General features: G+C 39.7%; 1 protein-coding gene across 14 annotated transcripts in view; it reads left to right on the top strand.

Moving 5' to 3' along the window:
* Positions 1 to 27,736, top strand: part of MBD5 (methyl-CpG binding domain protein 5) — a 129,815-nt gene that overhangs the window by 38,644 nt on the left and 63,435 nt on the right. For all 14 annotated transcript variants that reach the window (XR_008204818.1, XR_008204817.1, XM_052675746.1 and 11 more), the window contains one exon: positions 6,541 to 6,638. The gene's annotated coding sequence lies outside the window, so the exon portion shown is untranslated. The remainder of the gene's footprint in view (positions 1 to 6,540; positions 6,639 to 27,736) is intronic.

Genomic DNA, 27,736 nt, shown 5'->3' with positions numbered 1-27,736 from the left:
ACAGGTAGAACTTCAGTCCAACCTATAACACCTTTGTAAGTTATGAGTACTGATAGGAGATATTCACGCAAAACCTAAAGCTTTTCTATCTACAGTTCTATAATGCAGTTCCTTCAGACTTCTATGTTTAGAAAAGTTATTATTGTAACATCAGTTCTCTACAGATTTCCTATAGACAGTGACTGCCCTGGGGCTATAAAATGCTGTTAGGGAGATATCAGCTGCCACAGATTGGAGGCGAATATTTGTGATCCATCTAAACAGAAGAGAAAGAACGTTGCACTGTGAAGCACAGTAATGCTTGCACGGTTACAAAAAGTATTTTTCTATCTTCAATCCAGAAATAACAACCAGGAAATATTCCTAATCTCTTCATTCATTTTTCTTGATTTATGTCTTTTCACATTTTCAACAGAACTTGAACAAGATTACAGTTGACAAAATCTACAATTCTATATTTTGTTTCCACCTGTACCAACCATTTGAGGAGGGCACCAAATCACTCTGTTGCAGTTTTTTGCTAGTAAGTTCACAACTTTACCACCCTCACGTGACTTGGGAAATAATCCCACTTTGAGGTATGCAGGATGTTTGGATGAGTGGTGATGGACATGCAAACTATTTTCGTTTGGATATATGGAAATCTTAAAATGATCAAAAATGGTGTTTTGAGAGATCATTCAAATTTGCTGATGCTTCGCCTTTGGTGAGGTCGTATGGCTGATCACTTGGCTCTTAATTTAATATGTTGATCTGCAGAAATATGTACCTGGGGGAGATGTGGGTAGATCTCGTTACTCTGACTTTGAGCTTTGCTTTGAAAACACGTAACTGCTGGATTTATGTCAATGCATTCAATATTTTCAAATACTCATACTTAAGCTCTGATACACTTTCCCCACATTGCGGCAGATTTAAGCTTTCTTAAGCTTTGTGTTTTCTTTAAAGTCCTGCAGATCCAGCCTTCCTTCACACCACCACCAAATGGTCTCAGACTCTTTAATCTCTCAGTGCTGTCTTCAATAGGTCATGTTACTCAGCATTTGTCATCCCTTTAGAATCCCTTTTAAATACGTAATATTACACTGAAGGCTCACTTTTTATATATATTTATTTTTATTTTTGCTGCACCTCTTGAAGGAAAAATTTGATACAGTTACACAAGCAGTGTGAAAACTGTTGACTCCTTCAGAGGTTACCTGAAAGATCGTAGCCCTGATTGTTAGGATGCATGTTGCAATAAGTTTGAATACTGTAAAGTAATGAAGTGCAACACTATATGGACATGAGTCCATAGATTTTTTTAATTGAGTAAGAGTTAACGTCCATAATTTATCAAGGCCTTTTTGCCTGGTTTTCTATGCTTTGGTCTTTCAACCTCTCCTCTTCCCTTGTGCCTTCTCTACTTGGTCTGCCTCTCCCAGGGCTGGTGCAGACATTGGTGGGCAGCTAATTCAGGGATCTGGAGGTATAAATTGATTCTGGAGCTTTCTCCTGCTCTCTTGAATGAGGTATAAGATCAGAACAAGTTCTCTGGCTGTAGGTGACTAAGAAAGGGAAAAGGATGGTGTTGCAGCAGAATATAATGCCTGTCAGGACAGAGGTGAGGAAAGCACACTTCCTTGGGGTTGGGTTAATAAGATCTTTTGGGTTTTGGTGTTTTTTGGCTTTTTTTCTGTAGTTGGTCCTGTGCCATGTGTATGGTTGTAGTTTTCTGCAGCGTACCACTGAAAGCCTTATGGTTCTCCAGGGATGGCTGCACTTTAGACAGTTACCCTCCATGGAGAATTTTACTAATTGTAGAGGTTATGCTACTGAGATTCAAGGAGAGATCAGCTGCTATAGAAATATTTGTAAGGAACCTCTAAAGGAAAGAACTACAGATGCTGTGTTTGGAAAAGAAATGGGACTTAGTTATAATGTAGTTAGATGAGTCTTCTAGAAATGCTGTTTTGCTTCTCAGAGCTCTGCATAGCACTGGAATTTTTATTGTACTGAGAGTGAAGTCCCAGTGTAACTCAGTACAGAAGATACAAAGCTCTAGGTATTGCTGGAGGCTTCTCAAGGGCTATGTAGGCTGACCTTCTGCCACACACTGATGAGAGAATTAAGGAAGCTTTTAAACTTACAATAACATCTTTTTTCTCTAATGCTAATGAGAAAGATCTGTTACATTGGTGTCCATAAAATGGTAAAAAACAGTTAAAAACGGGATGGAATTTGTTCTTAGAGTGGTACTAGAGCAGAGTGGTCCATTAAATGATCACATTAGTTCTTGCTTGCTGGTCTTTGGTTTGATTGCTGGTTTATTTATTTTTTTCCTTCAAACTGTTAAAAATTGAAGCTGCCTTCTCCGCATCATAAAGCAAAAAGGAAATCTGATGGTTTTCCTTCAGATTCATTTCCAGCTGTTTGCTTTTGCAGCTGAAGTCAGTCATCTCGTAGATCCCAAACCAAGGGGAGGAGGGATCCGTGCTCGTTCTGTGCAGTGCTTGTTGCTGTTGCTTTCCTCTCATCCCACTGATGCGGGGTGTGTGGGGCGGCTGCTTGTGGGCGAGAAGCTGGAAAACAAAGATCTGCTCAGCGCCTTTCAAATCTACTAGCTCTTAAATTTGGCACTTAAAAAAAGACATTTAGAAAAGGCTTTGCTTTTGTGTAGCTGTACACAGGAATGTTATTATGAGTACTGTTTTCTAATGTTTTCTGTGTACATTTAGCTTAGGGTAGAATAATCTTTGTAAGACTGCAAAAACATACCTCCCAGAGGCAGATGACTGATGGAGACTGCAAGCCTTTGTAGTGTTTCTGTGGCAGTGCCTCTTATGTGTGTTCCCTTATCTAAAAGCAAATGGGCTGAAATGTTGCACCTGTTCTGACTAATGGGTTTCTTTTAATACCCAAGCATCTGTATGAAGCTTGAGCATGGTTTTCACCCTCGTAACTTAAAGCAAGACATGTAACTTCATCAAAGTTACTTCTGATTTATGCCAAAATTTAGCTCTTTCAAGGAGCTCAATTGCTGAAGCAAATGCAAATATTTAATTCTTGAGGTTTTTGTGTCTTTTGTTTGCATTTGTGACGCTGTAATTAAAAGCAAACTCCCGATGTGCTATGGATGCAGGCAGCTACTGGGACTGGAAGACGAGTGCGATTTCACCTGGTTGGGACCAGAGTCTTTCCTATGAAATCCCATAGAGGGGCTGGGGGGGGGGGTTTAATCTCTAATTTTCAGTTTGTTACTTTGTTAAATGTTTGGACAATAGTTAATGCTGTGTCAATAGCAATTTATAGCAGAAAATACCCCAAATAATACAGAAATAGAGAGCAGGAACTATTTCCAGTGGGAACAAACGGAAAGCTAACAACATTAGGAAAACATATTGATGTTTTTACATAGCTGTGCAGTAAAATGCTTAGGTTAAAAATAAATCTGACTTAATAGCACCCACGAACATAAAAAATAATGTCTAAAACCAGTGTATTATTTTTCCCCAGTGATTTATGGGCATTGACTTTTTTTATTGTGATGTGTTCAGATGGTTTAGCTTCTTTGAACTCGCTGCTTGGGAATAAATTAGCAAAGTGTATTTGGAGGTTTGGAAAGTTTTGTTTCTCAGAAGATTAACTAAATGTTGAATTGGATCTATGTAAGATGCTTTGTCTTCAGCCCAGGAAGAAATGTAAAAAAAAAAAAAAAAGAAAAAAGAAAAGAAAATCAAATCAAAACAGAGTCTTACATTTGAGCAGAGACATATGCTTTGTGGGTTGGCACCAGACTAGTGTGCAGAATCTTGTAGAACCAACTCTTCATACTCTAAGATATTTAGAGGAACAACATTCAAAGCACGGTGCTAGAGGATTTAAGGAGAAGATAATAGAGTTCCTTCAGATGGAAAATGTCTACATGGAGATTTCTTGGTGGCTGCCCATTTATTTCTAATGCCATGTAACACTGAGTCCTTTGTGTCAGTGTTAGATGACATACATGAATCAGTTACTGCAAATAATGTCTCCTAAAGAGAAATAATGTTTTACTTTGACTGGTAAATTCACATCGTGGAAGGCAGGGTTACACAGAATCCTGGCTGCTAAGATGATAAAATCATGTGAAGGAAAAAAACCACATGCTTGGGTACTGTGCAGTTAAACGAACAGGTTCCAAGAAATGGACGAGATTCCCCTGAAATGCCATTCAACACAGAAGAAACTTTTTCCCTTTAATGCAATTCTCCAGTCCCCTTCTGGAAGTCTGCGAGGTTCTGAGAACAAAACTAACATTATCCTTATAATCACAGTTGTGTGTGAGGGAAATATGATGAAATTGGTTCAGAAATAACATCTGTAATGGGAGTAAAGTGGAAATATATGGATTTTGGTTGTGCCAACATTTAGGAAAAAAAAGTATAACATACTAATACGAAGACCAAGTGAGAATGAGTTACTCAGCAGGCAAAAGAAATATCTGTTCAGTGGCGTTAAAAAATTTGGGGAGATTTGGGTGTGATTCAATGTAAGAAAATGGAAGGCTGAGTTTAGTGGGCAATTGATAGTAAGCCTCACACCACATTACGCGTGCAAAGTCCCTTTTAGGGAAAACAAATCACAGGCTGTGAACCACTTTGAAAATAACAGCTTAAAATGGCACAAAGAAATGTTGCTATTATTTCCCTGTAGTAGCTCCATGTTTCATTTTCTCCCTGTAAGAAAGTGTTTTGCTTCAGGTCTGAGTGCAGCTTGCATTTTGAGACTTGCCTGTTGGAAGGTTTGCTTTTTGCTTTGCAACCACCGATAAGCATCAGCCGTGCAGAACTTATTAAACAAATCTGTTGATAGATGCTGTTTTGGCTTCCATATCACTGTAGTCCTCTAGCTGGATTGCTTTGGCATATCCAAGGAGTAAAGGACAGCCAGAGCCAGGCAGAGGTAACAGAGAAAGTGTGTATCATATCTGCATGACTTGTAGGCCAACTGAAGTAGAAGTAGTCCTTGGAATTGTGAGGCTTAGTGTTCTCTTTGCTACAGTAACGTAGAAAGGTGTTGTATCAGAGCAGAGCAGTCGATGACCTGGCTGCTGTGCCTGCCTACCTCCTTCATCAGCTGCTGCAGCCTTGGGCAGTTGGAAACACTGTTCAGTCCCTCTCCTGCCCCTCAGCCCTTGCCTGAGCCACAGCAAGAAAGCGGTGGCAGTGCACTTTCAGTTCCTGCACAGCAGTCTTTTAATACTCTAAGAGGGTCATTTTCTATCTGGAATTTTTCCTCCATACCAACCCATCAATTCCAAGTTTGGCAAGCATCAGAGCGCAGCGTACATCCAATTTCTTCTTCAAATTTTTCATTAGAAAAAAAGAGCTAATGTAACCCTGGTAGCCTGCACAGTTTTATTTCCAAGACTGCTCTGAAAGTTATTTTTCTATGAAGATGTTAAAATTCTGCAGAAAGAGAGTTTAAGTATTCAATAACTTGTTTGGAGGAAGAGTGTTGTGTTCTGAGAGTTCTGTTTTCTGAGCCAATGGAGGCTGAGGGGTTGGATTGATTTCAGAAAAAAAACATGGAACAATTCAGCTAAAGCACTATGAAGTATATATCCATTCATGGAGATGAACTGCAGTAACTTTGTGTTTTTGCTCTTGGAGGTGGCGTTAAGCAGCTATGGAAGACCTCTGGTGTGCTGGGGGACCTGGTGCTCTTATCAGCCTTCCACGTGTCCTGGCTACTGACACATAAATCTTCCCAGCTTGCTAATAGATGAAAGACTAAATAGATAAATAATGCTGAAAACATCAGTATGAATGAGTGCCATGTGCTAGCCTGAGTTTTACTGCTGCTCTGGTCAGCCCTGGCTGGAGCTGGTGCAATTTTGCCTCTGCTCCAAGTTGGATTCCTCCGTAACCTGAGAAAGGCTAACCCAAATGGAACCAGCTGAGGGGAGGGTAACATTATTTACAAGATGAAAGCTTTCTGACTTGATTAGCCTCCTAGTTAATGACATCTGTTGCTAAATGTGGACTGAAAGAAGTAATGCAGCATATGTTAGGCTATGGGGATACCGGTGGGGCCTAATGCTGCGTGTAGCAATGAGCAGTCCTGCATCTTTAGGGGGGTTTCTTTAAGCTATTTGTGTTTTGGCTTACCAGAGTTTAGGGAGGTGGCTTAACTTTGCCTGCTTGCTTTGTTGTTGCATGTAAAATAGCCTGCTTCAATGTTAATTTGCAATTTATGATGGTATTTTTTTGTAATCTTTAACCCATGGGATGATTACTGTTGTTGTTTTGATATGATAACAGTGGATTTTCTAAATGTGATGTATTGCATTTTAAATATATTGATGTGGCTGAATTGCTGTACTCCTCAGCTAGATAAATGCCTTCCCAGGTACAGACTGTGGGGCTGTGTGGTTTTAACAGCACCTCATAAACTCATGTGTTGCATGCAGTACACAACTTTACCTCATGCCTTCTCAACAAATAAACACAAGATATAAAAACCCCAAGCCTCGCTGCAGCTAACCTGGGTGCACTTTTTTGTGGTGTTTTTCTTCAGATCCTTACTGACGATGGTGATCATTGGAGGTATAAATACTGAAGGATACATCATTTACAGACAAGATCTTTGAAGTTAATTTCCTTCAGACAGCAGTGGTAAGTGAAATGTCCGTGTCGTGTATTTGTACATAAGTAGTGCTTTAGTCCTCAAAAATAATGTATTAACCATAATGAAGCAGCAGCTGGAGTAAAAGATTCTGGCCTTGCTTCCGAAAGATGTAATTTTAGCTTATTTATTCTCAAATTAAAAATAATCTGTTTGAAAGGTGTGGTTTTTTTCCGCTGTTCAGTTACAAGAATATGAATCCTTAGCTCATTTTTTTCTCCCTTTAATATGTTATCAATGTGATGTTAGTCACTGTTCTTTCCTCAGCAAGAAGCTTTTTTTGTACCACAGATCATTGGCAATATCTGTGTGATACTGGTCACTGGTACCTTATGTATTGAAATCTGAAGAGTATTTCAGCATGGAGATTATTTCTCAGAAAATGAGAGTCTAGCAGAACTTAAAAAAAAAAAAAATGGCAGTGCACACAGTAAAACAGTGGCTAATCTGTGATAGTTTTCAGTGGGATATTAGAGATGTAACTTCTTTTTAATTAGTTATTAGTTAGATACGAGTCTGATGTACACTGTAATTGAACTATTCATTTTGAGCGTGTGGACTTCTGGTGACCAGTATAACTGTCAGACGTGCAAGAGTTCTATCTGTATGATTTTTATTCTATTTGTTATGAAACTAACTACGTAAACACTTGAGGTAACACGGAGAGAATATTTCTGTTGTGGCAATAGAGCTAATTTTCCCAGTCATTATCTGCTGTTAATTTAATGTGTGGCAATATCTGAAATTTAGGGATGATTATATGGTAGTAGATTTTTGGTTAGCTGTACAGCTCATCTATGAGCAAACCAATTAAGATGTAATTTCAGAATATAATTGAACTCCTAATGGGACACTTTAATTCACTTGAAATTTACATATTTGCCTTTTTTTGTTTTAATAGGCAAGTCCAAAATGAGGGTACAGCTTCATTTTTGAACTTATGAATAGAGCAACTTCATCTTAGGCTTTTCAAAATGAAATGTGTAAAATGCTCTTGAATAGGAGGATGGAGATTAATAAGCTGCTTAGTTCGCAAAATCAGAACTTTGAATAGCTCTCACTGGCTGTTTATTTGAAGAATAAAACTTGTCTTGTTAGGATGCCATGATGTTACTGATACTCTTTTCACCTGCAGCACAACACCACCTGATGCAGTAGAGTGAAAACTGAGCCACTTGCTACAAAGTTTGCTCAGCGTTCAGAACTAATTTTCTCCCTTTATGCATGTCTGAGCAGCTGGGATCAGCTGGGAAAGAGCTTGTTCTGCAGATCTCTATTACTGATTTTTCAAGCAGCATGAATAGAAAATTCTTGGAACTGTGTTGTTAGTGTCGGTTTGGCCTGACAGAGGATCAGGGCTGGGACACGCAGGGTCAGGGTACATGTTGCTTCCATATTAAGTACCTCATTTCTGTAGTGTTGGTGATGTATTGCTGTGTAACTTCCTGATGAGTATCGTTTTACATAAGTCAGAGGATTTATATGCAACCTCCCCCTTCTTTTTTCCTTTATCTACTGTGGGATTTTCAGCCCGCATTTAACTGCAAGGGCACTGAAACAGCGTGTGACTCAGCTCCATGTGCAGTGGACGCTGGCAGATGTATCTGGGCTCAGGCAGCCCTCGTTCCATTGGGTTTTGTATCACTAGGTTTTTTCAGCTTCTAGATGAAGCAGTAAGAGAACAGCAGACAGGAAAGAGTTAAAAAGTGTGGCATGCATAACTGAATTACGTGACCTAAAACAAGGAAACAAACGATACAAACAGTAGCTGTTTGTTCGAGGAAGGCTCAAATTAAGAAAGAAATGAAGGCGGTTCTCTTTTCTTTCCTTTTTTTTCTTTTCTTTTTTTTTTCCACAGAATGGAAGACCTTCCTCATATAAGAGAACTGAGCTGAGGGAGATTACTTATACCTATGTGATGCTGAGATAAATTTTGTGGTGTTGTTGCTGCTGTTTCCTTCAAGGATAGCCTCTGAATATGTTTCAGTTGCTTTAAACTGGGGAACTATCACGCTTGGTAAAGGAAAACTGGGGAGTGAATATCAAAGTTAGCACTTGGGTTAAGAAGAAATGTTATTTGTTTGTGAAAAACTGGGATGAGGAAACCTTGTCTGCAAGGTTAATGTTTTACTGCTTATTTCCCTGAAGCTTTAATACATACCTGTGTGTGGATAGAGGTCAGAAAACTAGAAACACAAAGTGTTTAGCCCTTATTGTAAATACCTTAGATTTTCTTTTGCTCCTGTTTTGCCTACCATTACTAGACTGATCACAGCTGTGTAGGTACATGCAGGCATTGTTTCTATTTCATTTGATCTATTTTTAAATGTAGGGGCTCTTTGTATTTAATACGCATTACTGTGCTTGCAGTCTTAATACTTCAAAACCTTAGTGACCTTGGTTCACCCTCTTGTACCTTGCACATTATCATGCAGTCTTTCATTATATGATAACATGCTATTTTTCCCCCTAGAAGGAAATCCTTGCATTACATAGGTGTCATTTAATCAGTAAGGAGCTATCTGTTATTTTTAATTGTTCTGTGTGTGGTTCCAGAACTTCTGTACTGTATGATTTTCAAACCTTGCTATGAAGATAGAATTAGGAATTTGCCTTTGTTCCTTAATGTCTTTTTTAGCATCAGGTTTTCTCACAGTCTTTCTGACAAAAGGGACCCTGTCTGTGACTCCCAAACCTTCTGCAGAAACATTTTTTATGAGCTCTCCTTGCCATCCCTTTGCTGGGCCGCTGGGTTCATTTCAGGAGCTGCAGATCCCCAGGGTACTTGCAAGAAGATTCTTTCATCAAGAAGAGGGCGAGAGCAATGGCTCTTCATGAGAAGTGTAGGAAGTGGAAGGTTTGTGGGTCTAGGCATCTTGCTTTTTCTTTTCCTCTCTCCTTTCCCATTTTCCTTGGTATCTAGCTTCCCACTGAGCCATTCTTATCATACCCCTGCTTCCCGCACACCTCTCGTCCCGTCTCTCTGTCATGTAGGTCTGCCTTGTCTCTATTTTCTTTTCATTCAAGTAATTTCTGATGCCAGCTAGTTTCTTTTCCAAGTTCATTATCCATTCTTGCACAGCACCATTCTTCCCTTGTTTCATATTCTTTCCCAGATTACAATACCATTCTGGCTCCAGATTTGCACCCCTGTTTCCCCATGATACATTGGCAGCAGTGTATCTTCTGCTCCTGGTGCTGTTCTGGAAAGTTTCAAACAACCCTGGGACAGCAGGCAACTTTCTGCCAAATTGTGTCCTTTCTGGAGTGCAGTTATGCATTGAAATTGTACATTTCAAGAACTGTATGTTTCAAACAGCTTAGATTGCATAGTAGAAGACAGTCTGGAATTTATGAGCCTTTTTAGTGCGCATATAGTGGTGTTAGCATGAATACTGGATTTTCTCATCCATAAACTGAGATGGGACTTATTGATTTGTGCTATTTATTTCAACATTTGAAGGAAACCAGAATTACATATTACAAGTCCTCATTATTTTTTTTTTTCTTGTTAATCACATAGAACGGAGCAAAAATGTATCGGAGAAATACAGCATTAATAAAATAGACTGGTTATGCAAGCTTCAGAAGTATGAGTGAGGCTTACATCTGTTGCTTGGTTTTATCTTTTTAAACAGTGAGTGGAAAATTCTCGTAGCTTGATAGAATTTCATATTGGGCAATAAAATGATAGATGTGTTTAGTCCCGTGTGCCATCTCCAGCTGCATGCCATGTAATGTAGGCTTTGAGAACTTTCTGAGCTGCATAATTCTGAGACTCGTGATACATCTGGGTACAAAACCAGGCCTCACCATCCAACCTTCACAATTTATCAGACTGTTTAATTATGCTGAAGTAACGTATGACTTGGCGTTGCATACACAGTCCTTCCCTAAATAGTTTTTCTTAGAACTGTGTCATTATTAATGTTTTGACTGCGATTATTCTGAGACTGAAAAGGAGCAGTGTTATGCTGCATCATTTTTCTCTCTGGAGCAGCCTGCAGTCCAGATTTGAGGGACAGCTTTTCCAGAGTATTCCTTAAAACGGAGCCCATTTGTCATTCTCACAGCCCCGATGTTTTTCTGGGAGCACTCAGTTCTCCATGTCTCTCTCATCTTTTATTATGAAATGGTGGTTTTTTTTGTGAACGTGGAAGTTATTTTCTGTAATGCAAGATGCAAAGCAACTAAGCTATCTTCAATTTAAGAAAGAAGAAAAACAAACTATACTAAATTTAAAAGTTAATTCTACAAAATTTTTGAAAAAATGTATTTCTGTATTATTACTCTATAATGTCACTACTTTTCGATACATTTTAGAGCCAAAATTTATTGTATGCTTTAAATATAACTGATTTAATAAACCATTCTCTGCTTTAGCAGAATATTTTTGCCAAGTGTTTCCCATTTCACCAAAGCAGTGAGTTTGCTTTCAGTGATCCCCTTTTCTTCTCTCCAGATCAAATACAGGCTGGTGTTTCATTGGAACACACTGTAAACAAATACTCCCCACTGCAAAGGCTTTCCATCTTGTAACGCTGCACTAGAGAACACCCCAACACATGTAAATATCTTCAGACTTATTTTTTTTTGTTAGTAAATGAACCAAACTCAATGGTTTAATTGTAATCTCAATGTAAAATCTGTAGGTAATGCGGAAATTTATGATACTGAGGTAATTCTCTCTCAGTAGTTCTATAGAACAGCTGTTTAAACTCATCTTATTTGTTGTGTACCTTTTCTTACCAAAATCAGATGTGCATGCCTATGGAGTTTGAATTAGTTGCCTGAGTGCTAGCTTCATTCAGTCCAGTGACCTGCAAGTCATCAGAAGGTTTTGGTTTCTTTTATTATTTCTGTCCATGATATGAGATAGTTTTGAAAATGATAATCCTTATATTTTCCTGTAGCGTTTGGAAAATTTAAGTTACTTCATCTCTCTTTGTCCTGCAAGAGCTGTGTGTTTAAAATAACAGCTGATAGATATGCTGCCATTTTTCTTGGTAAATTTTACAAGATCTTTAAAGGAGCAGTGCATTTGGAGCATGGTATCTAAGATAAACAGAATTATTCATTTCCACTGTAACAACAAACCATATTCCGAATTTTGATTTTGCTTTCATGATTCAGTCTGAAACAACGGTGTGCTGAAAAAGAAACTCAAGGGGAACAAATCTTAAATTCAGCTGTTAGTGGAAACCTAGGAAACCACTGTTTTTCTTGATGGGAATTTGGTCTGAAAGGTTGTGGAGGTTTGATTTTAGCCTTGGTTCTGGTTGTTTTTTTCCCTCTCCATTTTGCTATCCTGTTTTGTTTCATTTTCCCCATACTATAAACTCACATCCTTTTCAGGCTTGAGGGCTTGCTATCGTAGTGAAAATCTATAGAGACGATTAAGAAAAGCGTAGAAGCAGAGAGGCATTTCTCTGCTGTGGATCTTCATCAGCCATCTGGATCCTGATCAGCGGCTGCATGTTCCAGGCACGAGTGTCCCTGCAGCAGAGGCCTGGCAGGGTGGTTCCTACATCCTGTGCCCCTTTCAGTGCAGGAGAACACTGAGCAACTTGCCTGGGAAGTGATGAACGAAGTGCACTTTGTATACAGCCCTGTTTTGGGGCTGGTGTGTTCATTTTGTGTCATTAATGCTCTCCTAGGTCTCACCTGGCTTCGTACCACCAGCTTCTGCAATTTAGGTAGTATAGCTGGAGTTGCAGCTGCTTTCCTGCAGTGAGAAATAAGAGCTTTGAAATTAATTCTTGGTTTTGCTAGTTTGTCTTGAAACAAGGTGTCTTCATTTCTTCACACTCATAACTGGCTTCTTTCAGTGTATTTCTGCTAAAGGGGAGCATCTGCATAGATTGATTTCTCCTGATCTGGGTGAATCTCACAAACATCCTTTGTCCCTTCTCCTTAAGAATCCAGTTCAGTGAAGGGCTTTTAAATTAAAACTAGTGATGCTTTTAAATTTAAAACTTATGCAGGATCTCTGAAGAAGAGGGATACTCTTCTGAAAACCTGTGGCTCAGAATTGTCATTTAAAACAGGATTTTTTAATTTAGTTTTCAGGGTGCAGTTAAAGAGATATCAATGAGGTAAGATTTTCACCAAGCTGGTTCAGTAATAGTCACAGTTCATTTTAACTTTTAGTCTCCCAAACTGAGATTGCATCACTTCAGAGGATTCATTAATTTTTCATTTGGTTTTTATCATCCGCATTTGAAAGTCAGTAGTTGCCATTCAGAGGAAAAAACAAAATGCTTGAGCTGAAAAGAACTGGTAAACTAAACTTTCAGTTTGAAGGGTAGCATTTTAAAAAAGCCAAAGTTTTTGACCAACTTCTCCATGTTGGTTCTTTATATAAGAAGTAAAACTATCCAGGACGTGAATCCCAGCATGAATTTACCAAAGCAGCTGTAATGTGTTTCAGATGCACGTTGTTTAGGGAACAAAATGCTATTATTTTTATACAGTTGACACATCAATATTCATTGTTGAATCCTACGTATGATTTGAAAATAGTTTATGAGAAGGTAGATCCATAATGGTTCTCATTTAATTGCTATTTTGAAAAAGGGAACAGGAAATTGAGAAGGAAACCTGACTACGGGTGTGCCTTCAGAAAAAGGCAAAGAGAAAAAACTAATACTGTATATTATAATGTATGGAATTTGACCTCAGTTAATTGGTTTTTTTGCTTACACTACAAATTCTTGCTTAGAAGTTTCATACAGTTCATAATGTAGACAGTGATTCAGGTATGTATTTTTTTTTCTTTATGCTTTAATTTTATTTCAACCAGTTTGAGTGGCAGAAAGTGACTTTTTATAGCATAGATTGTGTAGCAGATGAACAGCTGACAGCAAGCATAATGGCAGCCTGGAATAATCTGAGTTGTAGGTGTTCTGGCTGGAAGATGCTCATTGTGCTGAATGAAAGTCTCATGTAGTAACTTTCAGTTTATATTATATTCTGACAGTAGGGAATTAAATAAATACCCAAGACACATATGCTTCAGATGTTGTTGTATATGCTTCTCTTGAAGAAGAAATGTTTCATACTCTGAAAGGAAATTCAGCAAGTAGGTGCTGGCGTTAGACAAAGTTGGTGGCTTCTTCTTTCTATAGATGTGAAAGTTTGTGTCTTCCAGAACAGAACACCTTCTGGCATGCACTGCCCAAATGAAAGCTCTGTAATGTAGAAACAACTCCAAATGACAGTCATAATTTTTTAGGATGGAGAGACAGCACTTGGTCATTAATTGCATGTCAATGTTTGGCCTCTTTATGGACTTTTAAAGCCCATTTAAAGCCCATTCAGGAGACCTTGCTGAAGTTTTTGAGTGTTGTGTGTGCTGTAAAGTTTCAGAGAAAGGAAGAAAACTTTGCCTGATGAAAACGTAATGTCAGTATTTCTGTTAACTTGCAGGAGTTTAGCTGTCTGCTGCTAGCTGGGAGACATGATGAATTCAGCATTACCTGAGGTGATACCCACACATTAATTTACCAGTGTGAAAGATTAATCAGGAGATCATTCTACTCAAATAACATTCTAATAGTTATAATACCACTGACAGTGTAGAAGTCTTAATAAACTGACTTTAACCATTGCATCAGCAGAAATTTATACACATGCTTTGATAAAGTTAGTATTTATTAAAATGGTTGTGATCCTTGAAGAGCAATCATTGAGAGCAAGTGATGCCAGGGAAAAGCTCTGTTTTTCTGCAGAGAGGCACTTCAAACCGTATTACTAATTCATTTGTACTGTGCAATTGCAAGCTGTGCATCCTCCATGGTAGCAAGTTAGTGTACCAAGTAAATGTGTAGAACTTCTAAGCAAGAATTAGTAGTGTAAGGAGTGTAATATAGATGTTACTTTAAAAATGCAACATTGCCAGTATTTAGCTGATTTGGTCTGTGATGAGTGATGTTAACTCAGTGGACAGCCCTCATGCTTGAAACCCTGTGTGGTTTTCCTTTTTATCTTTTAGAAAGATTTGAGAGAAAACAGAGCCAGGCACCTTACTTCTTTACTTAAGATGATGATACAGAATTCAGTGGTTACTAAGATGTTTTTCTCCGTTTGAGTTGCTTACTTCATACTTCTTTCCAATATCTTTTGGGTGGTAATTATAAAATACCGGTGCATACATGAAAGTGACCATTTTCTTGTCTTTCTTTTCTTAAGATTCCACGATGGTCAAAGATTTAAAATAATTGTTCCAAATCTCCACAAATGTGTGCTGTTTCACATGACGAAACTAATTCAGTCTCTGCCTGTGTGTTTAGAGTGGTGGGGATACAATACTAAACACACATGTTTTTATTTAGTCAGTTTGATGTTAATAATAACCAATAACTTTGTATTCACAATGTGAGCAGGATATTGACATTTCATCTTGGCAGCACATAAGGTCTAGTAACATGCTTGTTTTGTGGTTTTTTTTGCCATGCCTAGGACATAAGAAGGATCTTTGTAGACTCTTACTATCAAAATGGATCACTCCTTTATGTTGATACACTGATATGTTTTACAAAACTATGATGCTTTTTGGTTAAACTGGAGATAACAAAGGTAAACATCCGCTGTAACTCCTGTGTGAGACTGCTGTTTGCATCTAGCAGTGTTCTGAAATCCTCTCGTGTGAGAGAATAACTGGTCCTGACACAGCTGTTTCCTAGTGAGGTTGGGTGCTCTGTATTATGTCAGAGATCAGATGAGATTTTTACAATTGTCCCTTCTACGCATACAAAGTTGTGCATTCCATGAGTAGCTCTGATCTGGACTGCAGGCTAAAATTCCACTTGAAAGCATAAGAGCGGCTTATATTACATGTGAGCCAACTTGGGTGTTCTGACTGAGCTGATGGAACTCCAGCAGCAAGGTCCAGAGATGTAGAATATGCATCATTTTGGGTAGTGCACCATTGGGAAGCAGGGAGGAGAAGGGAAAGCTGCCTTTCCCTTTGCTTTCTTTCCCCTAGTGAAGCGGACTCTACCAGCACATCCTTAAAGTACAAAGTCAGATTCAAGTACTTCTGCAAAAGAGTAAAGTGCTGCTGATCAATAATAAGATGCTTTCAGACTGGAATTACTTGTCGTAAAAGCATCTTTTTGTGTGAAGATGGAAGTAGTGCCTTCCAGTGGGAAGTAGTTGTCTCTTCTGTCTGTATATCCACGTGGCTTATTTTACTTTCCTACCCAAGACTGGAATGTGTTCCTCTGGTTATCTGACAGAGAATAAGGGAAATTAAAATTTGAAAGGCCAAAAGGGGGCAGGTTTCTGACTTTGGCACTTCTTGCAGAACCCAGATTAAAGGTTGCCTACTCAGAACTTACCTGATCTCATTTCATTGCCTGGAAGTGCTAGCATGCACACAGCTTTACTCAGAAAACCATTTCCACATTTAATTATCTGTTATAGTAAGAAATTGCTTTTAATCTAACATAAATGCAGTTCTGTCCTTCGTTGAGATGGGCTTCTCTGTATTAGTAGTTATTGAATGTCTCTACTGAATGTTGTATTGCAGCCTGTTGTTACAGCAAGGTATGCCTTTTCTGTGTCCTTCCACTGCACACGTTTTAGCATCTTCCTTCAGTATTTGGCAAGAGTAGTGCCAATTTGGAAAAGCTTATGAAAACCATTTATTTTTAAATGATCCACTAAATGGAGTGCTAAGAAGCACAGTGTGGCATACCTTCACTGTGCCTGTCTAGTATAAAATTGATGTGTAGTGTACCAAGTTTCCAGCTGTGCTACTGACATGCCTTATTACTTTATCCCCGTTTTTGCTGATGGAAACAATATGCTAGATGTTAAATAGAATTTAGGGTGTTTTTTGAAGGCTAAAACATTTATTAAGGATGCCCCAAATATATAGTTAAACTTCTGCATTGGGAAATGGTTGCACTGCTGCGTATTTAGGGACTGTGCTCCAGGCAGGGTCTTGCACAGCATCTCTGGGAGGTGGTGTGGCTGGCTGGTGCCCTGAGAGCAGTCCTGGAGGAGCAGCTGAAGCTGTAAGTGATGTTGGTTCTGGTCAGAGGTGAATCAGGAGGATTACGCTTTAGACTTAAGGGAAAGAAGGGCCTGACTTCTTCCTCCATGATCCACTCCCAAATCCAGAGCTAAGTGTATGAGAAACCAAAGTTCAGCTGCTCAGCCCAGGGTCTGAACTCGGTGGCACTGGACTGAATGAAGGATGACAAGGAGAGGTGATAGGAGGCTGCAGGCTCTGCCTTACGCACAGGGAGCAGCTCTTGGAGTAGGGTTGTGCTGGAGGGCTGTGTTCCTTACAGTAAGCCTTAGCTTAGATTCAAGGTCATGGAATATTTAGGATAATGGGATATATTCACCAAAAGAAAAAGAGAAATATACTCAGTGGACTGACATAATTGTCAATTCACGTAGAAATAAAAATTCATAAAAGATGAATCTCAAGTTGAACTGTATGTTTTAGCATTGAACTAAATGATCATTTAGTAATGATGAAAAGGCAATTTTAAAGGAGGCGTTTGAGGGTACAGTCAGGGACCATAAGCAATTAAGTCTGAGTTAGGTCCTGGCTTTGTGGAAATTGATGGCACAACTGGAAAAGCTTTCTTGTTACTTTCATAAAGTGCAGTGCTGTATTGATTACAGTGTGCTTCATTGCCACGTTCTGGATCTGTGTGTCATTTGAGATATCTGCACCTGCTTTTGGATTTGACACATCTTTAGATATGTTTGCAGCATGTTTTGTAATACCAGCTGTAGGCTACAGATTCCATATCAGCTAATTTTTTCTTATCTGTCCCTGAACTCATCTACTATGATGTACCAATGGCAACCTGAAAGAACAGTGTCTGAATGTTGAAGCCATGTCTGTTCATTTCCATTATTCTTTTTCTGTAATAAAAGGATTTTTAAAAGAGGAAAGAAAGAAAAAAAAGAATATCTTAGTGGAATATTAAAGATGTTTGTAATAGGATTCTTTTTGAGAAGCTTTTTTAGAGAAAGCACCTAGGCAATCCTTGAACATTAGAAGAGCCAGCATTTTATCTAACCTTGACCCACCTCGAACACAAGACTGCAGTAGTTTCAGATAGAGATGTTGAACTAAGCCCTATGCTTTTTACCTTTGACGCTTCGTCATTCTTTATTGAAGAATGTTGTGGTTAGCTGTCTACCTGATCAGATAGGTTTAATTTTTTTAGCACTCATCTTCTGATAGATTTCGGTTATTATGTCATTGGATACGTTTTGATGAGAACAGGAAATTTGAGCCCTTTGGCCAGTCCTTTTCAGGAATCAAACTGCTTCTTCGTCTGCGTTTCAGCAGTTCATGAATACAGCTCCAAAAATGGCTTTAGAGGTTTTGAAAGCAAACCTCCTTCTCCTGCATGTCTGTTAATTTACTCTGTTGATGTACACCAGTCCATACTGGTGCCAAAAACCCTCTGACTCCCCAGGAGATTCATTCTTAATGCTGTCCCATTCGGATGTTTCCCTAGCGTGATGATGGGTTTAGCATGTGATGGTGGGACACCAACAGCTATTGCTTCATAGATAGACACTTGCATGGCATGGCTTCTAAATGCGTAACGTCCCAGCCTGTGCCAGGGCTGCTGACAAGCTGCATGTTTATTAGTGTTTCCATTTGCACTGGACAGGGAGGCAGAAGGAAGGTCACAACTGGGTTGCAGGCCTCTGAGCAATCCATCCCCAGAGTGAGCAGCGCTTTGTAACTTTTCCACCATATAGGTAGCACTAAAGCAAGGTGATGTTAGTGTTAGAAGGAATAGACTTGAGCTGGTTGTGTGCAGTTCAAGGAATTGTTCCCATGCTAGGGAAGGTGTGGCTGGCAGAACAGATGGAGGAAAAAGAAGGAGCCCTTACTAAGAAACCTGACTATTACATAGGCACTTCTGAAATCTCTTACATTTATGTGCTGTGAGTTCTTGTTCCTAGTGTAACTTCAGCTACGCTTTTTCATTTTGCCAACTATTTAAGCTTAACGTGTTGCTTTTGAAATAAAATCAATATTCTCAAAAGCGATCTGGTAACTGTTAGGATACACCTTTATAGCTCTATCACTTCTTGTGCAAATCAGTACAACACTTAGCACCGCTGTTTAAACCAGGAGACAGCAATAGTGAATCAGATGCCTATTCCTTTCTTTTTTTTCTATCTCCTGAGGAACAGAAACTATGCTCAGAGTTCTGTAGTATCCCTGGCACTTTCTTATGAAATCTGAAAATATAATAACTACAAAAGGAAACAAAAAAGGGGTTTCAGATAATGTGTGAGTAGAACATTAGAAAACACAATCCTCTGCCAAACAGCATAGAGCATATGAGGTTGCACACGTGTGAAAAGTAGTTGCTCTACCCTCGATGCAGTCCCACAGCTTTCTTTATGCTTTGACAAAAAGCTTTTCCCTGCCACAGCTGAAGTCTGTCCGTGTCTCTGCACAGCACTGTCACCGCTTTCTGTCATTTGTTCATGTCCTTTTCTTTCTTTTTGTCATAATTTTCTATGGTCAGTATTTCAAACCAGCATTCTGTGGTTAGGTTTTTGTTTGGGGGGCGGTGTGGGGGACTCTGGAGCATTTGATTTCAGCTGTAATTTTGAGCAGTACCTCATTTTGTACTGTCCTGATGCTTCAACCTCACTCCAAAGCTTCTGGTGGTTGGAAGCAGCCTTCTGCTTTCCAAACATTGAGCTACATGTAAAGGTTCAGGCCTGAGCAGTGGTCTGAGAGCGCGGGGGGGAGAAGAGAGAAGTGAAAGAGTTGGAAGTCTTCTGTATCTCACAGAAGAATCATATGATCATTAAGGTTGAAATAGACTTCTAAGACCATCAAGTCCAACCACCAACTCATCAGCATCATGCTCATGTCACTCAGAAGCAGCAGGTAGCAAACCCTGCTGTCCTGTCTCCCCCCACAAAGGATTGTTACGCTTTGGCGTGTGCAACCCTTATGTATCTGTGCTTATGGCTTTACAGGGGACGTAAAAGAGAAGAGATGCTTCTCTACAAAGTCCATTACATTTTTTTGGTGATTTGAAAGTCAGAAAGAAAAAATTGTTTATGTTGGAAGGAAAAAATGAGCCTTTTCTGCTGCAAATCAAGCAATTATTAGTACAGGGAATCTTTATGGTCCTCTTGTAGATCTTGCTCAGTTACAGAGAATGTGCTGGTTTTAAATGTATGCAAATTGGAAACTATCTTTTCTATAACTTCTTGTGCTAATGCCAGCTGAAAAGAAAGAAAACATCAAATTGATAGGTTTCAAAGTTGACAATTGTGCTTAAGTACTATGCCTGTAAATCACTGAATAACTTTTCCTTTGGTATAGTAGCTACTGTCTATAAAAGTACATATAGTGCCTTTGCAATAACACAAAGCATCTGAAATCCTGAATTGCTTGCAAAGCTTGTAGGGTTGCCATTGCTGAAATACAACCTGATGCAACGTGCTGCCATTCAGCTTAACCTGAGATGATTCCATGAATGTCAAAGAAGTTAATACTAAAAGATATTCAAAACTCATGCAATACTTGATGTCAGTGTGTGTGACCTCAGCTCCATCGTAGAATAATGTGTTGAACTATTTTCCTGTAGCTCCAAAAAGCTTCATCATGAAGTGAGTTTAAAAGGAGGCTGCACTGTAGCCTTAACTAACAATAAAAATGTTGTAAAATTCTACCTCTTCAGTTGTTCATTGCACCTTGGCATACAAAACCTTATGTGTCTTGAAATGTCCTTCCAGTGTGACACTCCCTGCCTGTGTCTATAGGCATTTGGAGCAGAAAAAATCTTTGCTATGAAGGTGTGCTGAGACTACTTGTCACTGTGATTCTTCACACCCAGTTGCATACGTGGCAGACTCCATGCGGTCTGTCTATTGCTGATGGCACAAAAATTTGAAAGAAGACAGTAAAATAAGCGTGGGTTCCTTTTCATTGGCTTTATATGTTTTCTACTCATAAATGACATCTGGAAAGCACGCTACAGAAACTTTCTAGCAAAGGCACTGACAAAATTTGTGCAGAGATGCTTTATGCACTAGGTAGGTAGGAAATTTGAAGACTCAGAGGTTCAGTAGAGAATTGTTTGGAAGACCAGTGTGAAACTCAACAACTTTGAGGACTTGCTCTTTAATGCTTGCACATAAAGATAGTGTTTCTACCTTTGAGCCCTGTTTCAGCTGCCCAGGCTGCCATTCATTTGCTGCAAATTCAGAGTTTACTGTGGGATTTTGTATTCGGGCTAAGCCAACAAATAAAAATGACAGAGCAGAAATGGTAGTTTGCTCTGTAGTGTCAGGTGAGCTCAGCCACAAAACGGCTTACTTATGTCATGGGGGAAAAAATGCTGATGAAAATGTTGTGGTACGTGGGTAGAACAATAATAGTTCCTGGGTATTAGGATACTTTATGGCTGTTATGCAGTGAATTCATGTTTTCTTCATGCAAGGCTGAAGGAATAAACCAAAAGTCTATTTAAAGAAAAAGCTTGTTTAAAAGTGCTTGTTTTGATCTGCTGCCTGTAACACTTGGACGTGCCAAAGTACAGACTGTATTTACCATAGCACTCTTAGTTGGTCTGAGCCGCAGCAGTTACAGACACCTCATTTAAATGTTCCCATTTCCTACAGGTTTGTGTATGGTTACAATAAATTCTCACCCCGAGGGCACTGACACTGCTTTGTAGCTATGTTCTCCTGCACTCAATGGGGATCTAGCTGCATGAGTAGGTTTTTAGTTTTGGTAGGGACACGAGGACGTGTTTGTAGCCAAATCATTCAGAAAACTGGTTTGTGCTGTTTGCAACCCTGCTTAAAAGTGACCAGTGTGGTTGTTTCACTCAGTAACTGCTAACTATCACCTAATTGCAACATTCTGACTTTTTTGGTAATGTCTATACTCAGTACTGTGGCTTGGTTGTGCAGGTGATGTTACGGTGACGCTTCTGGATGCTGATTACAATAGTGCTTGTGTTGGTACTCTGAAAGCACGTCAGCCTTGATTTCTGCATCTCTGCTTAAACTCATGTGTGAGGTCCGTCACTTTCATAGCACTGAAACTTCTTGTTAAGGCACATCACCACAAGTATACAAGAACAGAATTCTCAAAGAGATGTAGCTGGAATCAAGGAGAGAGCTGTATGCTGTTATTTATGCTTGCTAATTCAGGGCGTCAAAGAACATATTGACATATTCTTCATGTAAGTTGTTGTGAGGCTACTAGGAAGTTTGGATGCTGCGCAGCAGAAAACTTTTCAGTTATAGGGGAAGTTGGGTAGTAATTTTGTTGGTATGCAAGCCAGCAGTTCCTCTGGATAAAGCTGCTTTCGTTCCTGCCCACTGTTCCCACATCTGCACTGCTTCCTTCCGTCCCGCTGCTGTTCGTACAGCCACATGGTAGGCCAGGCTGGGAGCACACAGCCACAAGAGAAAAGCTGCACCAGTGGGATCCGGTTTGAAGACATGGCTGTTACAGGGGGAGGATGTGTGCGTTTCCTTGCTTGTTCCCTGAGCTGCTTTTCACTCACTAACTCTGTAACCCACTTCCATTACCTGGTGCCACCATGATCCATGCAGTCCCAGTGGCCATCAGGTGCCTTGGACAGCTTGCAGGACCGTGCTGTTCTACCACTGTCTGGTGTCAGGACGTTGAGAACCATTTCCCAAAATCTGGAAAATATGCTCTTACAGCTCAGTCAACTTTAAAGCAAATTTATGTGAAGGTGAAGATGGGCTCTGGTCGTTAGGCTTGGGCTCACAATTAGCATCACAATTAGCAGAAATCTTTTTATCTGCTGAAAGATCTGATTGTCCCATCAATTTCGATCTAGCCTAATTCAGTAGGAATTTAAAGTTCTTCTACTTGAAAGGCTGTCTCAGGGCTCTCTTTGGGAATGATGTCTGTCATGTGCAAGCTCCCTTCAGCTCCTTCCTACCAGTGGCCATACTTCTGAATTAGGGAATTCTGCAAGTACAGAAGAGCAAACAAAGCTTCAGTGGTTAGAAACTAGCTTGCATTAAGCCTAAATCCAGATAGCGTCAAAACATGCTATGAAAGAGGAATCTGGGAGGTTTATGTAGTGGTTTCTGTGAAGAAAGAAAAAAAACTTTTTATTAAATTAGACCATTTGACATTGTGTAATTCGCTGTTCTTAGATCCATGCGAAATTGTAAGGCTATACTGCTATTACACTTAGATTATTTAATTACTAAATTAAGATAACTTAGCAATTAGAAGTGTTTAAGTTCTTGTTAATGACCGCAGGCCTTAAACGATTCAAGTCTTTCCCATCGTAGGTTAGGAGTTTCTTTGGTTTGAAAGGGTTTTGGGTTTCAGCGTTAGAGAAAATTTTACATACAATCTTGTGATAACAAAGCAAACTTTTCTATTGACTGCTGCTATAATTTGTATTCTTGGTTCTTTTCTATCTGTGTGCTCTGTTGGTGTGAAAAGTTGGCTAAAGTGAAGCCAGTACAATTCATTTGTTAGCTGCTGTAATGCATGGAACGCTCCTCTTGTCTGTGTACGACAGCATTAATACAGCCAGTCATTGAGTGACTGCTGGATGAAAAACTTGTTTGAGGCAAGAAACCTAACGCACCCTAAGTTTTGAATTTATATTGTACAGTTATATCTCTGATTTTCTTTTTATGGATTTTATTTCTCGTGGCAATAGTTTTCTGTTCTTCAATCCTTCAGTGTGTTTGTGTGTTTCATTTTAGAAGTGTGGGTTTTTACCTGCTCCTATTGTTGATTTACCACTCTTGACAATTTTAAGTGCTTACTTTTACTGTCCCCTCTTTTTCTTGTCTAATAATACTTATGGAGCAGACTTGGGATTGAAAAAAAAAAGCGCATCTAGGTTTGCAGAAGTGTTGGAGGGGTGGTTGTTTTCATGGAGGCATTGCTAAGGCGATCATTTCTACTATTCTTTTCATCTCCTCACCCCCAGAAGCTACTCAGTTGTCTCAGCCAACCAAGGGGATAGCAAAGTTGTTATTCTCTGTGATACAGTTTTCTGAAATTTTTTTATTAAAATGTTTTTTCCCCTCTTTTTCTTTTTTAATTTACTGCATGAATAGCTGGCACTTCGCTATATACTGCACACTATATAGTAGCGCCTTTAACTTCTAGCTTGGGATCCCACCTCATTCTTTCTCGTTGGTGAATTGCTCAGAGCAAAAACAACACCAGATTTTATGAAATAAAAATGATTGCTACTGTTTTATGTAATAAAAATTGAAAAACGAACCAATAAAGCAGCTTACGTGCCTTTGTCTACTCATTTTTCTTCAGCCTACATAAATCTGCAATACAAAGCTTTGCATTAAATAGGAATTGGACAATGCAAAGCTTTTTATTTGTAGTTATCTGCAAATTGAAAAGAGGCAAAACCTTTCTGTTGTCAAAGTTTTGAGTGCAAAGTGATCGGTGATCTTGCAATTACTGGGTTTCTTTTGTGATTAGCACTGTGTTGCAAAGGTTCTTACTGGGTCCCCAGTAACTTTGTACCAAGTTTTGTTAAGGATTGTGGATGTTAAGTATGTGCCCTGGGTCTCTTTTTGGGGATGTCAAACGAAGTATGAAAAGCTCATTAACTCAGAGCCATGATCTGATGCTTATGATCAACTCCTCCAGGAACGGCTTTCTCGCTGACCTCAGGCTGGTTCTGTGCACTGTACTTGTAGGTTAGCATGAAATCACTTTACTGTGGATAATACATTTTAAATTGTTGCTGCAGTTCTCCAATTGGAATGAAGTTTTCATCTTGTAGGTTTTCTTGGATTTGAATTTTATATAAATAGATATACAACGTATTAATGCTTTTGTATTTCAGTTGCTGCTGAAAAAGTAGTTTCAGAAAAATTCAACATAGTCAAATCCTGTAGCAGAGGTAATTAGTTTTAGGATTGCAGCAGTGGCCAGAACAGTACTTGATATATAGCAATATCCACCATATATACAGCAATAGCCAAAGGTCACCGTAAAGCTTGCAGATTAGCAAATTCATTAAAACATCATATAAGTTAAATACATGTATTCACACATAGAGGTTGTTTATAGAAAATTAAAGAAGTCCATGTTATTTAGATTCCTGGGGCCAGTTTCTCATCTCTGGCCCTTTGGCAGATAAAGGGCTTCAGAAAACTCTTGCAATAAAGAAGTGAGTTAATTAGCCTTTTCACGGGATGGGTAATTTTTTCCCCAATGCCATTTGATACATTTGTCATTTAAAAAGCTTCATAGTACGTACATATGTTTGGCCTTAATGTTCCTTGCAGCAAGTGACGATTCTCGTAGTCAGAGGGCTGTTTGATGACTTAGTACCATGGATTTTGGACATACCTTAAAAACAAACTCTATGAATCGTGTCAGAACTTTCTGTAAAATCATTGTAGGCTAACTTTTTAGAGAATTCTAACATCTGTGAGTAAATAAAGTGGATATCTTTTAAGTGATCAAACAGATTCAAATAGTAGGGCGTTTTATTATAAATACAGACTCGGTAGTGATCCATTGTGAGTTATATTAAACTCAGTGGGAAATTGTCTATTAACCTTAACAGAAATAGTATTAAAATTCCAGAAACAGAAACTGAGTTCTGATTTAGGAGTCCAGTGCCAGGGGATTATTAAAATACCATCCTGGTACTTCATGAATGAATTGGACAATTAGTAATGCTAATTAGTAGCAATGTCAGTTTGAAAGAGCTCCATGGAGGAAGCAAAAGGATGACTATTGCGTGATGGCAAAGGAGGAGGCCTTCAGGAGGGAGCATGTTACATGCCAGGTGGTGCAGTGGCTTTCCTATGTAAATTCCTTTGGAGCATCCATGGCCAGGGTTGGAAGGAACCTCAAGGATCGTGAAGCTTCAACCCCCCACCACAAGCAGGGCCACCAACCTCCACATTTAATACCAGCCCAGGCTACCCAGGGCCCCATCCAGCCTGGCCTTGAACACCTCCAGGGATGAATGGGGCATCCATAGCCTCTCTGAGCAGCTGGTCCAGCACCTCACCACTCTCATGGGAAAGAACTTCCCCTGACATCCAACCTAAATCTTCCCTCCTTCAACTTAAAACCATTTCCCCTTGTCCTGCTGTTATCTGCCGTTTTCAGAGTTGATTCCCCTCCTGTCTGTAGGCTCCCTTTAGGTACTGAAGGCTGCAATGAGGTCACCCCACAGCCGCCTTTTCTCCACGCTGAACAAGCCCATCTCCCTCAGCCTGTCTTCGTAGGGGAGGTGCTCCATCCAGTCCTCTTGATTATCTTTGTGGCTCTCCTCTGGACCCTCTCCAACAGCTCTCTGTATTTCTTGTACTGCTCCAGATTCCAGACCTGGATGCAGTGCTCCAGATGGGGCCTCACAAGAGCAGAGTAGAGGGGAACAGTCAGCTCCCTGTCCCTGCTGGCCACCCCTCTTCTGATGGAGCCCAAGATACCTTTTGCCTTCTGAGCCACAAGAGCACACTGCTGGCTCACGTTAAGCTTTTCATCCATCAGGACCCCCAGGTCCCTCTCCCCAGGGCTGCTCTCAAGGATCGCTCCTTCCAGTCTGTATGGATGCCTGGAATTGCTCCGGCCCAGGTGCCAAACCTTGCACTTTGCCATGTTGAACCTCATCAGGTTCACCCAGGCCCACCTTTCAAGCCTATTGATGTTCCTCAGAATGGCATCCCTTCCTTCCACCGTGTCAGCCGCACCACTCAGCTTGCTGTTGTCAGCAAACTTGCTGAGGGTGCACTCGATTCCTACATCGATGTCACTGATAAAGATGTTAAAGAGCACTGTTCCAAGACAGACTCCTGGAGGACACTGCTCATTACCCGCCTCCACCTGGACACAGAGCCATTGATGACCACCCTCTGTCTGCTGCCTTTCAACCAATTTCTTATCCATTGAATGGTCCACCCATCAAAGTCCCTGAACTCAGAGTCCCCGAACTTCCTTCAAGTATTTCTTCTGTAAGAGGCTTCACGATAAAGGATGGTGAAACAACACTGAGAAGGCTCAATGCTGGAAAGCAGGCACTGGTTCCCCACTGCAGGCTGCAATGGTGCAGAGAGCTGCTCATTACAAAGCGAGAGCTGACAGCCATCAGGTATTGTCAGATGCAGGGAACTGTGCCACAGCTTTTTAAATAAGAGATAACACAGTTTAGGAAAGAGTATTTCATTTTGAATGATAGCATATCGTACCTAAAAGAAGGCAGTTTGTTATGTGATGGTAAATTTCTTTTTTCCTAATAAGTTCAAAGCTTTGGGTATGAGATGCATCTTAAAGTCCAGATACGCTTCTCCTCTGTTGCTTACTCTATTGGCATGCTTATTCACCTGTTTGTTCACTGAAGTGGTCAGCAGGAAAGCTAGGCAGGAGGAAGGGCTGTTCTAGCTGTCTTTAGGATAAGTTCTGTGTTCTGTGCCTCATCTATGTTGAGCATTACTAAACAAGGGACGTTAAGGTAAATGTGAGACATTTAATGCGTTTGCAATTGCCCTTTTGCAATTTGCAAATATGCTTTAGGACTCTCTCTGCAGTTCTTACACCTTGTGAAGTACAAGAGAAGTTAAAAAGTCATAATCCAGTTCTACTGACCGTGCTATGAAATTCTCTTTATTAGTTCCTAATGTCAAGAAATGATGCAATAGACAAATCGAGACATGTACAACTTCCTTCTTCTCAGGTGTGGAGAAAGAAGGACAGCACATACACACTGGCAGTGGAAAATGCCATTACCATCAAAAGCAACAATTTATTATTTTTTTTCTTTTCCCTTAAATGTAGATATATAACTTTGCAAGTACTCTCATGAATGTTTCTGTCAGCAGATGACGTTTGAGTTTGCCGTTGGTCTGGTGTGGAGATCTGTGGTGAGAAGAGGATTGTGTTTCTTCTATTGTGGTTAATTAATTAAGCCTTCCGTTTGAGATAGTTCTACTTTCATAGTAAGGCTTCATGTTAGTCGTGCAGATCAAGAAAAAAATGGATGAACATTCCTCATTAGGATGACTGTGGCACTGTGGCAAGAGCTGGCTGCTACACATCTTTTGAAATGTCTCTGTATTTCAGGAGAGA

Source organism: Tympanuchus pallidicinctus, unplaced genomic scaffold, assembly GCF_026119805.1.
Source record: "Tympanuchus pallidicinctus isolate F22 unplaced genomic scaffold, pur_lepc_1.0 scaffold15, whole genome shotgun sequence".
NCBI lineage: Eukaryota > Metazoa > Chordata > Aves > Galliformes > Phasianidae > Tympanuchus > Tympanuchus pallidicinctus.
This window is presented reverse-complemented; position numbering and strand designations above follow the sequence as displayed.